Source organism: Aquarana catesbeiana, linkage group LG03, assembly GCF_042186555.1.
Source record: "Aquarana catesbeiana isolate 2022-GZ linkage group LG03, ASM4218655v1, whole genome shotgun sequence".
Classification (NCBI taxonomy): Eukaryota; Metazoa; Chordata; class Amphibia; order Anura; family Ranidae; genus Aquarana; species Aquarana catesbeiana.
The window spans coordinates 502,267,028-502,281,004 of NC_133326.1; the positions used below are offsets into that span (position 1 = coordinate 502,267,028).

At 43.0% G+C, this 13,977-nt stretch overlaps 1 protein-coding gene across 1 annotated transcript in view; it reads left to right on the forward strand.

Annotated features, from left to right (window-relative positions):
- The first annotated feature begins 1,621 nt into the window (after window positions 1-1,621).
- The window catches only part of MYOZ3 (myozenin 3), a 60,153-nt gene continuing 47,797 nt past the window's right edge, over window positions 1,622-13,977 (forward strand). The window contains exon 1 of the mRNA XM_073621099.1: window positions 1,622-2,139. The gene's annotated coding sequence lies outside the window, so the exon portion shown is untranslated. The remainder of the gene's footprint in view (window positions 2,140-13,977) is intronic.

Below are 13,977 nucleotides of genomic sequence, written 5' to 3' on the forward strand. Positions count from 1 at the left end.
TTTGGTTTGATTTAAAGCACATGATAATACCTATAAGTGATTGTTTGGAAAAATAGAAAAAGAACATTGTAAGTGGTGGTAATATGGGAGTAGCGCATTCACACACATTAATCACGGTTTCCATAGCTACGGCAGTGTCAGTGGAAGTTGCGGCCCCTTCCCAGAAGGCATTGCAAACAGGAAATGATGCGATGGGCCATGGCCAGGGAAGAGGAAGTGAAAAATGAATACAGCAGATATACAGTAGGTGCTGAGAAAAAAAATTATAAATATCCAATTCGTTTACAGTGCACAGTTTAGTGAGGGATGCTGAAGAGTTGTAAAAGTGGGTGGAACTCCACTTTAAATGAGTTTCACAGAACATCATGAGTTGTCTATTGTTTGCATTCAGACCTTGTCTGTCTAATTGATTGCCTGTAGTAACATTACAGAGCAGACCAAGGAGGAGGCAATGGGAGTGTTCACTCCACTTAATCATTCAACTGTGTGTGTGATTTGAACTTAAAGCAGAGCACCGTCTGAAAAAATAAAAATAAAAGTCTGTATCTACAAATACTGTAGCTGCTGACTTTTAATATAAGGACATTCACCTGTCCAGGGATCCCACTAAGTCGACACCCAAAGGCGATTTGCCCATTGGCTTCAGGTGCAGGCCCTGGCATTGCAACAAAAGGAAACTGGCAGGGAAGTTTTCAGGATTCACAGCCAGTTTCCTACTGCGTATGCGTGAGTCGCGCTGTGCTTTCTGAATGGTCCTGCCATCTTCTGGGACACACACAGGTTCCAGAGGGCAGCAGGGGGAAGGAGGAGGGGCCAGATATGTCGTAGATTGTGGTGCAGTGATCTTACCCGGAAGTGGGATCGGGTACCTGTCAAAATCAGGTACCCGCTCCCACCCAAAAAGTCCCCCAAATGTGTCATTGGAGGAGGGGGTGCGAACAAGCGGAGCTTCCCCTTTTGGGTGGAGCTCCGCATTAAGACACTGAGCTTGGTGAACAGACTTTTTCAGCAAAGCAGTTAAGATTAGTCTGGTAAACATATATCAAGAAGCATAAAGATCCACCTGTTGGCTATAAATCCTGAATGAGATTTCATACCTGTGACAAACCCAATCAAAGTTTATATTTAAATACCACATCCCTAAAATTGGAGCTTACATTGGAATTACAATATGGTACTGGCATGGGACTTTTAAGGCATTCATTTTACTGTAAAAACACATTTTATTGTTTATATTTCTTTAAAAACATCAATATATATTCTTATTGCACAACAAGGGTACATAATAGTAAAATACAAGATTAATCCAAAAAGGTCAGCATTAATACTGTAATATGTTCATATATAATAGTCTTTATGGCTCAACGCGTTGCTAGGACATAATCCTCTTCGTCAGGAGCCACCGATATAGACTTTATATAACATGCAATCTTATAAGTATGGTGAAGGATTTAAGCTGCTGTTTTTTCACAGTAAGGTGATACTCATTTAATCCACAGTAAAGACAAGAAGTCAATACCTATATGACAAATAAAAGAAAATGAATCTAAAAAACCTATACTTTGCCTTATAATTGCTTGCAGAGATTTAGATCAGTACTATACACAAACAAATTTCTCCTAGCAACACTGCTTGACACACTGTAAATATTACTTACAGGACATTGGGTATGAGAGATCCCTAATGGGTTTTACATTTGGTGTGCTGTCTGTGCTAACTTTAACCTGTAGCCTGTAATAGTGGCATTATGTCATCATTGGAAGACCCAGCACAGTTATTTTGAGACAGAGCAAGTCTGGAGGGAGAAAGCTAGACTACGAGGACTACCAGAAGAAGAGAAAACAGTGAGCAATAGGCAAACCTGTGTGGAAGAAGATAAACCTGACTGTAAAACAAAAAAAGGGAACTGTGAAAAGAAAGACAGACAGAAACAGATGCAAGATATAAAAACAGGTGGTGAGAAGTTACACATGAGAAGATAAGGCAGAGTATTTCGCATTTCGAAAGAGAAATTGGGATAAAGAACATTTTGATCAATAAACAGCACAAAGGGGCATCTAAAAAAAGACAAAAGCGAAAAGAGCATAAGATACATAAATAAGAAAACTCAACGCCTGAAGACTCAAGTTTTTCTAAAAGGTGAGCAAATATATGCTAAAATGCACAAGGCTGAGCTTCCCATGTACCCAATCCAGGCATGTGCCTAAGGGCAGTGTGAATATAATTATCTAAATGTTGTATTGTTCTTTAATCAACTAATTTGGCTACTAATGTCCTAGGAAACCATTTTGGTATGGTCATTTTACCAGGTAGAGATTACAAATAATAACTTTCGGACTATGGTATTGCAGGAGTAGATCTTTTGGGATGGAAACAATCAACCATTTTTCTTTTGTTATCTATTTATAGTGCAGAGAGCGGATGGCATTGCTCACACTAGAATACTTGTACAATATACCTCAGGTGAGAAAAGGAGCTTCTTAAGGTCTAAATACTCACTAATTCCTAGTGAATGAAGTAAAATCTATCACTTTTCCAATTCACAGCAAAGCAACCAGTTTATCTGAACACTTTCCTCCTTTGTTGGAGATATCTTCCCCTGTGCACCCCTGCTGCCCCACTATTCAGCCAAAGCACTATGACCTACCTGGTACTTCTGGGTATTGGGGCACATGTAGCCCTCTTTCTTTCTTCCCTTGAGTGGCCAATTTCCAAGCCACAGCACTGTCACATGAGGGAAGATCTTTAGCTCCGTGGAAGTTCCAACAAAGACCAACACAAAGCAACATTAGGCATTTTATTCAGGGCTCCAACAGGATAACATGGCAGTAAGGGAGCAAAGGAAATGAAGGTTAATTGGCAGAGGAGGTGAACTGTCAAGATAATGCATTACTTTGTCCTAAATGCTCAGTGATATGTTCACTTTAAAAGAGAAGAGGTGCTTAAACTGAATACTTTTTTTTAGAGATCTCTTGTAATATGCATTGTGAACTTGAGTTTGAGCACAGAATGGTGCAAAGAGTAAAATGCTAGTAGGAGAGGGGCAACCAATCATATTACCCCTGGTACCATTTATTGAACACGCCATAAGTGTCTAGAGCAGCATCAACTCATAATAAGCACTGCAAATATCAAACAATGACCTCATTCATTTTGACAACTACAAAATAAATGTGTTGCGCTAAATGAAAACAAAAGCAAAAACCAAACATCAAAGTGAGTCCAAGAGTAAGCAACATGACATGAGACATGAACAAATTCTTGACTGTTGTGTCACCAATTGCCTCCACGAACCACCACCAATGATAAAGATGTGCTCTTACCAGAGAGCGTTGGCCCCCTATTATGGGAGGTCAACAAGGGCTCTTGTGCATAGGACACTCCAACTCCGTTAAGAGATCCACATGGGATATGCAGGAGATGCAGCTCCAACTAGCCCGTTGGAAAAACAAATAATCCTCTTAATCCAATCATGACACCAATTAGCGTACACCAGTCGAGAGATAAAAACGCCAATATAGTGTAAAACCTTTTCCAACAGGATTTATTTAAGGTAATGCACTTACATGAGAACGGCTAAAAAACAGCATGTCCCGGACACAGTAGCTTCCATAGACTGATCCTTTAGTCGCGATGACAGGAAGTGACACATAGTCATCTAGACTAGAGGATCAGTCTATGGAAGGTACTATGTCCGGCACATGCTGTTTTTTATCCATTTTCATGTAAGTGCATTACCTTAAATAAATCCTGCCAGTGTCCAAACAGTACAGCATATTCCGATACAGATCTTGTTACTCATGCAAGTAAAAGAAGCAACTCATGCGCTGTATACTACTACCTTCTTCTAATGTAGAGGGAAGAATTGATCCCATTGTGTACACAATTTCCAATAACCTGGATTTCTCTGCTCCATATAAGCGATTCCAATGTTGAATTATCCCCAAGAGTAGTAGTCTTCATTTGAATGTTGCATTAGACTTTGTATGACCACCCTAACTATGATGTGTCCATGCAAAGTACAGTTTGCAAGGGACAGAAAAGAACCTGCTGTTTTATTGTGGTCAACTCATTAAAAAGATGAATTGGTTGGTTGCTGTGGATTGGTTGTTGTTGTATGCGCTGACCAGGGCTGGATTATTGGCAACGTAAGCAGTTTCCTGGGGCCCAGCAAGTGCAGGAGGAAAAAAAATCAATCACCTCACCTGCTATTTAGAGATATGAAATGCACTTCCTCCTTTGTTCCCCGGAAACCATGTGACACAGCTGATGATACTCTGGTTCCGGTGTCCTTGTGGGCTGGCTAAAGAGAGTGGGAATGTTCCTATGCAATTCTGCATGGCAGATGTGATCATTTACACAGGACCACTTCATAAGCTCACTCTCTCTGGACAATCACACACAGGAAACGTTCACTCTTACTTGACCCCCTTACAGGACTAGACATATTTACTCAATCACCCATCTGTCCTACACACTGCAACACTCTACAACAGATTCCTATTTCTCACACAAGACAGGAGTTCTCTCACCAGACTCTCTCTCTCACAAAGGACTAGGCAGTGTCACTGTTCTCTCTCTGTCACAGGACTAGGGCAGTGTCAATGGGCCCCTCTCTGTCATGGGACAAGGGCAGTCTCACTGGACCCATTCTCTGTCACAGAATAGGGACAGTCTCACTGTTCTCTCCCTGTCACAGGACAAGGGTAGTCTCACTGGGCCCTCTCTCTATCACCAGACAGGGACAGTCTCATTGGGCCCTCTCTCTGTCACAGAACAGGGGCAATCTTACTGGCCATTCTCTTTGTCACAGGACAGGGACAGTCTCATGGGGCCCTCTTTCTGTCATATGACAGTAGCAGTCTCACTAGGCCCTCTCTCTGTTACCGGACAGGAACAGTCTTACTCAGCCCCCTCTCTGCCATGGAATGGGGTAGTCTCACAGGGCTCTCTCTCTATCACAGGCAGTGGCGAAGCTAGACACTCTTTCACCTGAGGTAAAGACTCAATTTGACGCCCCCCTCAAAGAGGATGGTGTCATTTTTTAGGAGCCCTGTTGGGGGGGGGGGGGCTCTGGTGAAATATCAGAGTATAAACAGACCCCTGATGTCAGATTCCTCAGTCCCTTTCTCTGCAGCCTCAGATGCACTGGGCAGTGGATGAATGGGCAGCGCTCTGTGCTGAGTGGCTTCCTGTGCTTTCACAGACTGAAGCATAGTAAGCACAGTTTTTTTAAAGAGAGCACGGGGGGGGGGGGGGGGGATTGGGCAGACAGCAAAAGGAAGGGGAACCTGGAGAGGAGGGGAAGTGGGGGTTGGCATTTAGGGGAACCAATGGGCTGTATTTTCCTCCTGCAGCAGCTAAATATTGGTGGGAGGGAGAGGATTATCAGTGGTCATCAGTGGCCATCAGTTAAATGAAATGCCGCACCTGCCATCCCTCTTCTCCAGCAGGTTCCGACGGGCTGCCAACCCCTGAATATGGATGTTCCCTGGGCGCACCCCATGTGCATGCTTATGGGACCTGTCCTCACTTTGTGCTGGGCAGAGGAGTTGGGAATTTACTGTGCACACGCTGAGCTGATTCTGCTTTTACCACACCAATACTATAGCCCACCAATACTACACCCCAACACACTAATACTAAAAACAACCACACCAATACTATGGATGACCACACCAATATTACGTGCCACACACTTACTGGCTACTACACCGCACACTGCATGGCTACTACACTCCAGCACACCAATATGACAGAAAACCACACCAGTACTACGGACCACCAATACTTCACTACGCACACTACTACATCTCACCACACAAATACAATAGCCCACCAATACTACAACCCAACACACCAATACTACAGACCACCACATGACACAAATACTACACCACAACAGATACTACACCCTACTAAATCAATATTACAGACTACCAATACTACACCCCCATCTCACCAACTCTACACCACATCTAGATTTATAGATTATCAGCCACCACATCATTACTAGAGACCACCACACCAATACTAAAAGCCCCAGGGCACCGGAACCCCCATATGACACCATGACTACATGTACTGTGCCCCATCATAGTGCCCAATTATATCTTTCTGTATTATGGATCACACTCCTCCCTGATGATAAGTACAACACATTCGGATCTTGGAGAGTCATTATCTCTCTGGTACATAATGGATCCCTAGTATATAGAACAGATCCCCTGATCTGAACACATGTCACTCGAATCGGGCCCCACCTCTTGACATCAGCATTGTACAGCCCTGGACCCAGATCTTCTCTAGTACCAGCAAAGGCGGGTACAAGGCGGAGAGGGGATGTTCCTATTATGCTGACCCCACGTTCAGCCGCTGGGTGTGACTGTCTAGTAAGTGACTAGACAAACAGTCACTTGCCATTCATGTATCTATAGGGGCAGAGCATTATCCAGTACGAGCCTGTGCAGTGAGTTCAAGCACGTGCCCCTTCTTGTCCTGGCCATGCTTCCGGAGCCCGTCTCAATGTGGTGCCTGGTGCCCAGGGCACATTCCCCCTTGCCCCCCCCCACCCAGTTTTGGCCCTGGTCACAGGACAGGGCCAGTCTTATTGAGTCCTATCCCTTATCATGGGACAGGGGCAATATCATTGGTCCCTCTGTTTGTTACAAGACAGGGGCAATATCACTGGTCCCTCTGTTTTTCACAAGACAGGGACAGTCTCACTGAGCCCTCTCTTTGTCACAGGATGGGAACAGTTTCACTGGGGCCTCTCTTTGTCATAGGACAGGGGCAGTCTCACTGGACCCTCTCTTTGTCATAGGGCACAAGTGATCTCACTGGGTCCTCTCGCTGTCACAAGACAGGGACAGTCTCACTGCACCCTCTCTCTGTCAAAGGACAGGAACAGTTCCACTAGACACTCTCTCTGTCAAAAGACAGGGACAGTCTTATTCGGCCCCTTCTCTGTCACAGGACTGGAACAGTTTCACTGAGCCCTCTCTCTGTTACAGGACACGGGCAATCTTACTGGGTCCTCTCTCTGTCATAGGACAGGGACAGTCTCACTGGATCCTCTCTCTGTCACGGGTGTTGGGGGTCTCTAAAGTGTACAGTAGAGGATTTGCTAACTAGTAAGTTATTTTTAAACACCTTGTAAGCTAGTGGCAATATATTGATGAGGAGGGGAAGCAATCATTCTGTCTAGGGTCCATTGTAGTGTCACTTCAGCTTTGGTAGTGGTTTATTGAAAATCTTTTTAATATTTCATGAATAAATCTTAGATACATTTAGAATTGTTTGTATTTGATTTTATCCACAAATCTGACATTATTCATAACTGATCTGTCTTGTAAATTTGCACAGATCTAAGAGGAGCTGTTGCTTAACGACAGAGGTCTCAGTATTTCTTACGTTCCTCTAATGCACTCTGGAAGCTGATATTAAATCCTGGCAGCTGTAATGGTGGTCTATTTTAAGGAATTATACATTGTAACTTATGCATGCTTCAGATACAGTAATCTGATTGAACTCCATGCTCTGGTGTAATGAAGAAGACCACCGGACGTCACTGTGCAGTGCTAAACACATTCTTAATGTCTCACCAAGCATGGCAACTCTGGAAGCATGCAGGTTCCAGTCTGATTGACAGGTTCAGAGAAAAAATCTTTTACAGGCATAGGCAAAAGAGCAATCATTAGTTAATGGGAAAATTCTAATTAGACTCAATTTTGAGGTTAAGCTACAGATCAAAAATAATTTGACCTGTAAAAATTTTTTCTCACTAGTGAAGGAAAATGCTTTAAGTGTTTTGGCTAGACTTGGTCCTCACGATCACACAGAAGCAGCCACATTTTGCTGATTAATTAAATTTTCTGCTGTAGGCAAACAGTCTGATGCATGTGCCACCCCCTAGCTGGGGAGCTATGGTCACATGTCTCTGGCCATGGGCCCACAATATAGGCAACACCTACATATAGGATGGAAACACAGGGCCCGGGTTGTTAAGCCGGTTCCTTGCTTAGTCACCCACTTAGCTTTGCAGGGAAGGAGCAGGAAAGCCCAGCCCCATCCCACCCAAACTTTACACATGCCAGGATTCCAGAAACGTCCCATTTAAAGGTCTGGCCAGGGTCAACACTTAAATACTTTACATTCTCAAGGTCCTAAATTCTTCTAGTGGTCTCATATCTGGTCCCTAGGCAGAGTCTGCACCATGTTTGAGAACTGTATTGCATTAGCCCAAACATTATAGTGAGTGCATCCATGAAAACTACCAAGCACACCACTTTCAGAGATGTCGTCTCCAGACGACCACCTATTCCTGACCTTAGTTAGGTTCTAAAAATACACTCTTCAGGTATTGACTGTACATCTCACCTTCAAGAGACACATGAGATTTCCTGCATAAAATCACTCATGGTTAAGTCCTTGCATCCATTGTCAGTGACATTGACTTTAATGAAACTTTACCAAAAGCTTATTAAAACAGCTCACAAACGTTCAATTGCACTGTGTACAATTCAGTTCCAAACATGGTAATAATGTGTCCAAACAGTATAATGTAATTTCCATAACATGCCTCTTAATGAACTCTTAATGTCCATCTAAACACTACTCAGAAGGGGGTGCTGTGGTGCTCACCTTGTCATATTGTCAAAAATGTTCATAAAAAAGGTCTTCAGGCCTTAACGAAGAGTTCCGCCCCCCCAGCAAAAAAAATTTTCAAGTCAGCAGCTACAAATACTGTAGCTGCTGACTTTTAATATTAGGACACTTACCTGTCCTGGAATCTAGCGATGTGGTCACCCCAGCTGATGTTTCCATTGGCTTTTGGGAGCTGCCGCCGCCTTTCGTAGGAAGGAAACCGGCGGACGGCGGTTCCCTACTGTGCAAGCGCAAAGCTGCGCTTTCTAAATGGCCGTTGGCGGGGGAAGGAGGAGGGGGCTGAACATCCGAGTGATCTCGCAGCAGCGAGATCTCTCGGAAGTGGGGACAGGTACCTGTCAAAAACAGGTACCTGCTGCCCCCCCAAAAGGTGCCAAATGTGGCACCGGAGGGGGGGAGGAGGCTGGTAATCGGGGCTTCCACTTTTGGCTGGAACGCCACTTTAAGGCCTGTACACACAATCTAAAAATCGTACAAAAAATTACGCTTTTGAATCGATCGTACGGTAATCTGATCGTTATTACACAGCTTTTGTCTGAAATTTTCCAAAGGAACAAACACTGAAATGTTTTTCATATATTCCCAAAATATTTATATAAAATCTGTCCTGTATGAGGCACACCACAAACAACTGGACGATTGAGTGAGAAAGATCCTAGCCAAACTGGTGGGGATGAGGTATATTCTATGCATAAATTTGTATTGTATAAGATGGTCCCTAGCCAACACCAATCTGAAAAAGGAAACCTCCCGGAGATCTTCCCAATCATCCCCATCCAGCTGAAGAAAGTCAACCAACCAGGTGTTTCTACAAGGTGCGAGAACCTTGCCTATATCAGTATACAGTATATTAGACAAAGCCTTAGCTAAGGTATCCTCACAGAGAAAGGCCTCCAAATCCCCCATTCAGATAGTAATCACAGAGGATCCAAATTGGGCATGGTAAGCAAGGTGGAATTGCAAGTAACGGGAAAAGTGTGATTTAGGTAAGTGATATTGAGATATCATGACATCAAACTGGAGGAGTACCCCATTTTTCACTACATCTCCAACTTTTTTAACGCCACACTTGGTCCATCTGATGGGATCAGGGTAATTATAAAAATTGGGTAGCAGTGGGTTCTTTCAAAATAGTGTATGAGGGGATTATTTATGGTCATCTCCCATTTCTGCCTTCCTAGCCACCTCCCAGGCCCTGACAGTACCACGTATAGAAGCTGTGATAGGATATGGAGCCCTACCTCCCTAAAACACCAAATGAGTCAGTGCCTCATAGGAACCTATTATAGCTGCCTCCAATGCCACTGCCGCATCATCCTCTGGGAGAGTCAGCCATCTGTGGGCAAAGACCAACTGACCCGCCAGAAAATAGAGAAAAAAATCAGGGACCGCCAGCCCACCCTGTTCCCAGGGTTGCTGAAGCAACTAAAGTTTGATCCGAGAATTACGCCCCCCACCACAAAAAGGCTGAAACGAAACGATCTATACTCTTTAATATAGTCTTCGGGATCCACACAGGCGAATTCCTGAAAATATACAGAAAAAGGGGGATGAATTTCATTTTAAGGATGTTAACTTTCCTGATCAGTGATAAGGGAAGATTCTGCCAGGCCAGAAGTCTATGTTTTAGCGTTTGAAGCAACGGAGTAACATTTAGCGGAGTAAAATCAGAAACTGAGCTAGATATATGAATACCCAAATATTTAACCTTATCAACCCATTGTAATGGCCAATTTTCCAGGACACATAAAGTGGGCAAGGGTGCTTTAAGTGGCAGGACTTGAGACTTACTCCAATTTACTCTCAGTCCAGAAAACACGGCAAATGTACTTAATATCGAGAGAGCCACAGACAACGAGATGTCAGAATCATGAAGAAAAAGAACCATATCATCCGCATATAGGGCTGTTTTTTCTACCAGGCTACCAACTTGAATGCCCTTCATCCCCGGAGAAGCTCTTAAAGCTGCAGCCAATGGTTCATGAATGTAAAAAGGCCAGGGTTCTTATTTTAACAAGCAAGCACTATACAGTACATAAAGTGGAACTAAAGGCAAAAGGGAGTAAGGAAGGGTTATATACCTTGTCAGTTTTCTTTTTTTTTTGCTCTCTGTGTCTCATTGGAGAGATTTCCCTTTACTTCCTGTCCCACAACAAAAACAGGGGTAATCCCTCCAAACTGAAGGAATGCCTTGTCATCAGAACTATTAGAAGATTTTTCAGTGGGGGGTTTTAGTGGTTTTGCTAGAGTTGTAGGGATGATACTTACCAGTGTTATTTTCAATAAATGAGCATTGAGGTTTTATTATCTATTTAAGATTTCCCCTCTATTCCTTTTCTTGTGACAACCCAAAATTTTGGATTTTCTTTCACTTTTGGTGATAGTGGAGGTGACTATGCCTAACGTGTACAGACAGCAATAAAAACCTGGCAGATGTTTTAAAAGCTCTCCACTCTATCCAAAATAAGAATAAAAATAAAAAAAAATTAAAAAAGTTTCTCCTTTAGTTATACTTTAAAGGTAACCCACCCACTTTACATGCAGATTGTACGAATACTTAAAAAGAAGTATAGGGTTCTGCTACTGGTTTACTGTATCCCAGATCTAACAGCCTTACAGACAGCGTAAACTCTTTCCCTATGATGGATAACTGAGACTGTGATGAAGTCTGAAGATTTGCTAAACGTGCAAGGGGAGGTGTAAAACTAAAAACAATAGGAAATGTATATAAAATAAGTATGATGCCACAAACAAATAAACAGCACAGTACAATGCAAATGCAAATGCAATTCATGGACTATAATAAGGCTAGACCTGGAGTCTCCAAACTGCTGCACACAGGCCAGATGTGGCCCTTTGCTTGCTTTTATTCAGCCCTTGGGGCCCTTTTCTTCTTTTGGGGCACAAACAAACTGAAAATTCTAAAAAAAAACATCAATTGCAGCCTCACTGTGCCCATTAAACGCAGCCACTGTGCCCATCAATTGCAGCCACTGTGCCCATTAAACGCAACCACTGTGCCCATCAAACACAGCCACTGTGCCCATCAAACGCCGCCACTGTGCCATCAAATGCAGTCACTGTGCCATCAAATGCAGCCACTGTGCCCATCAAATGCTGCCACAGTGCCCATCAAATGCTGCCATTGTGCCCCATCAAATGCTGCCACTGTGCCCCATCAAATGCCTCCACTGTGCCTATCAAATGCCGCCACTGTTCCTCCCACTGACACCAATTATGGGGCACTATTCTTCCAAATAACACCAATTATGGGGCACTATTCCTCCCACTGACACCAATTATTGGGCACAATTCCTCCTATATACACCAATGATAAGGCACAATTCTTCCCACTGACTTGGTCACTAGAAGGCACTGGCCCAGTCATAACAGAAACTATGCAAGAGTTTTAAATTACATTTGAACAAACATCGGCATTTATCAATATGCATGCCCTCTGGGGCAGAGCATATGGCATTGTACTAGGTAAAACAAGATGATCTTTGTAAGGAACTTAAAGGAAGCCTATATGGAGAGAATATGAAACCAGGCATTGCTGAGCTCTCCTTCAAAAAATACACTCTTCCTGGTTTTTATGCTGGTCCAATGGTTGCAATATTTTCTGAGGCAAAGACCTAAAACAAGCATGCTGATCGGGAATTCTGTCTTCATTCATTCCTGTAGAACTCCTTTGTCCAGTGTCCTCTGTCTAAGATGAAGACACTGGGAAAATGGTGCCCTGAGTCCAGGATTGTATGTCCCAACCCTGCAATCCAGCACTGCTCCATGTGAATCTTCTAGGATTTAGGGGCCCATCTATATTAAATGTGGACCAAACGGTGTAAATTACCATTACAGTATCTGTAGCCGGCTGCACCAACCTCCTCAAGATGGTCTGGATGCCCCAACTGTTATACTTTTTACATAATTCGTCCTGTTGTATCCCACTCAAGTATTTTAGGAAGAATAATGCAGTGTTTAGAAATTTGATCTGGTGAAAGAAGACTCCTAGGATTAAATTAGAATTTTTGCAATATTCTAAAAAGCAGGAGGGACTGTCTACTCCTAACCCATGGGTGTATTTCCTTGCCTCTTAGCTTCAGCATATTGCGTGATGGGGGAGGCATGGACCTCGGAGGTCCTCCTTTAACCTCCCTGGCATTTTCCCGAGTGTGGTTCGGGGTTAAATTTCAGTACCATTAGCGGTAACCCCGAGCTACACTCAGGATTGCATTGCAGGATCCTGTGCAGGTAATTACCTTGTCCCCAGGATCCTGCGATGTCCCCTCCACTGTGTCTGTGGGCTGTAACCTCCGCCCGATGCCTCTGTGTGCCAGGCTCTGTTCCCTGCGAGCTCCGCGACGCATGGGGGCGGAGCCCAGCGGCAAATTCAAAAAATAGAAAATTCATAACACATACAGTACACTGTAATCTTACAGATTACATTACTGTATGAAATCATTTCACATCCCTTTTGTCCCTAGTGCTTTGTCCAATGCCCTGCAAAGTGTCCCTTTACGTCAAAAGTGGTTTTAGACCAGCTAGAAAACAGCGATAGTAAATTAGAACACTTGCAAAAGTGAGCGATAGTGAATCTTGGGGAAATTAATTTAATTATTATTTTATTATTATTTTTTATAATTATTTATAGTCATTTATTATATTATAGTTTATGATTTTGTGTTTAAAACTTTATCATACCAGGGATATCTACTAGACTCTTGTTTGGACAGATTTAAGTGTGTTATTGCTAAGAATTACAGGCCTACAATAAAAAACGCCAAATTTGTACCGCTTTGAGACGCAAACATTTGACATAATCATACCGCCAGGGTGGTTAACGTGCTTTTTTTTTTTTTACTTAAAAGGTAAAAACACATTACAGATGATAGACACTCGTACTGTTCTTAAATTGCAATCTGCACATCTTACATTAAATTTGATGCATAAGGTATGGCAAACAGTTAAAAACTCTTTTAGAAATCGTTGGATACACCAGATATACTCAAGTTTGATTCAATGATAAATTGGCGGAACATTTTCTCGGCTGGAAGGTTTTTTGAGGTGGGAGAGAGCAGGAATCACAGCTCTGTCTCAGCTTTATTTTGATGGAACCTTAAAATCTTTTCAACAATTGCGTTCGGAGTTTAATTTGGAACAGCATTGGTTCTATCAATATTTACAATTACGTCATGCACTTCATGCACAGGGCTTGATTCCATCCACCTCCTTTGCCTCAACGCCTTTGCTTGATATACTTGCCCAGGCTGAGACTACTAAGGGGTTCATCTCATTGGCATACACACAGTT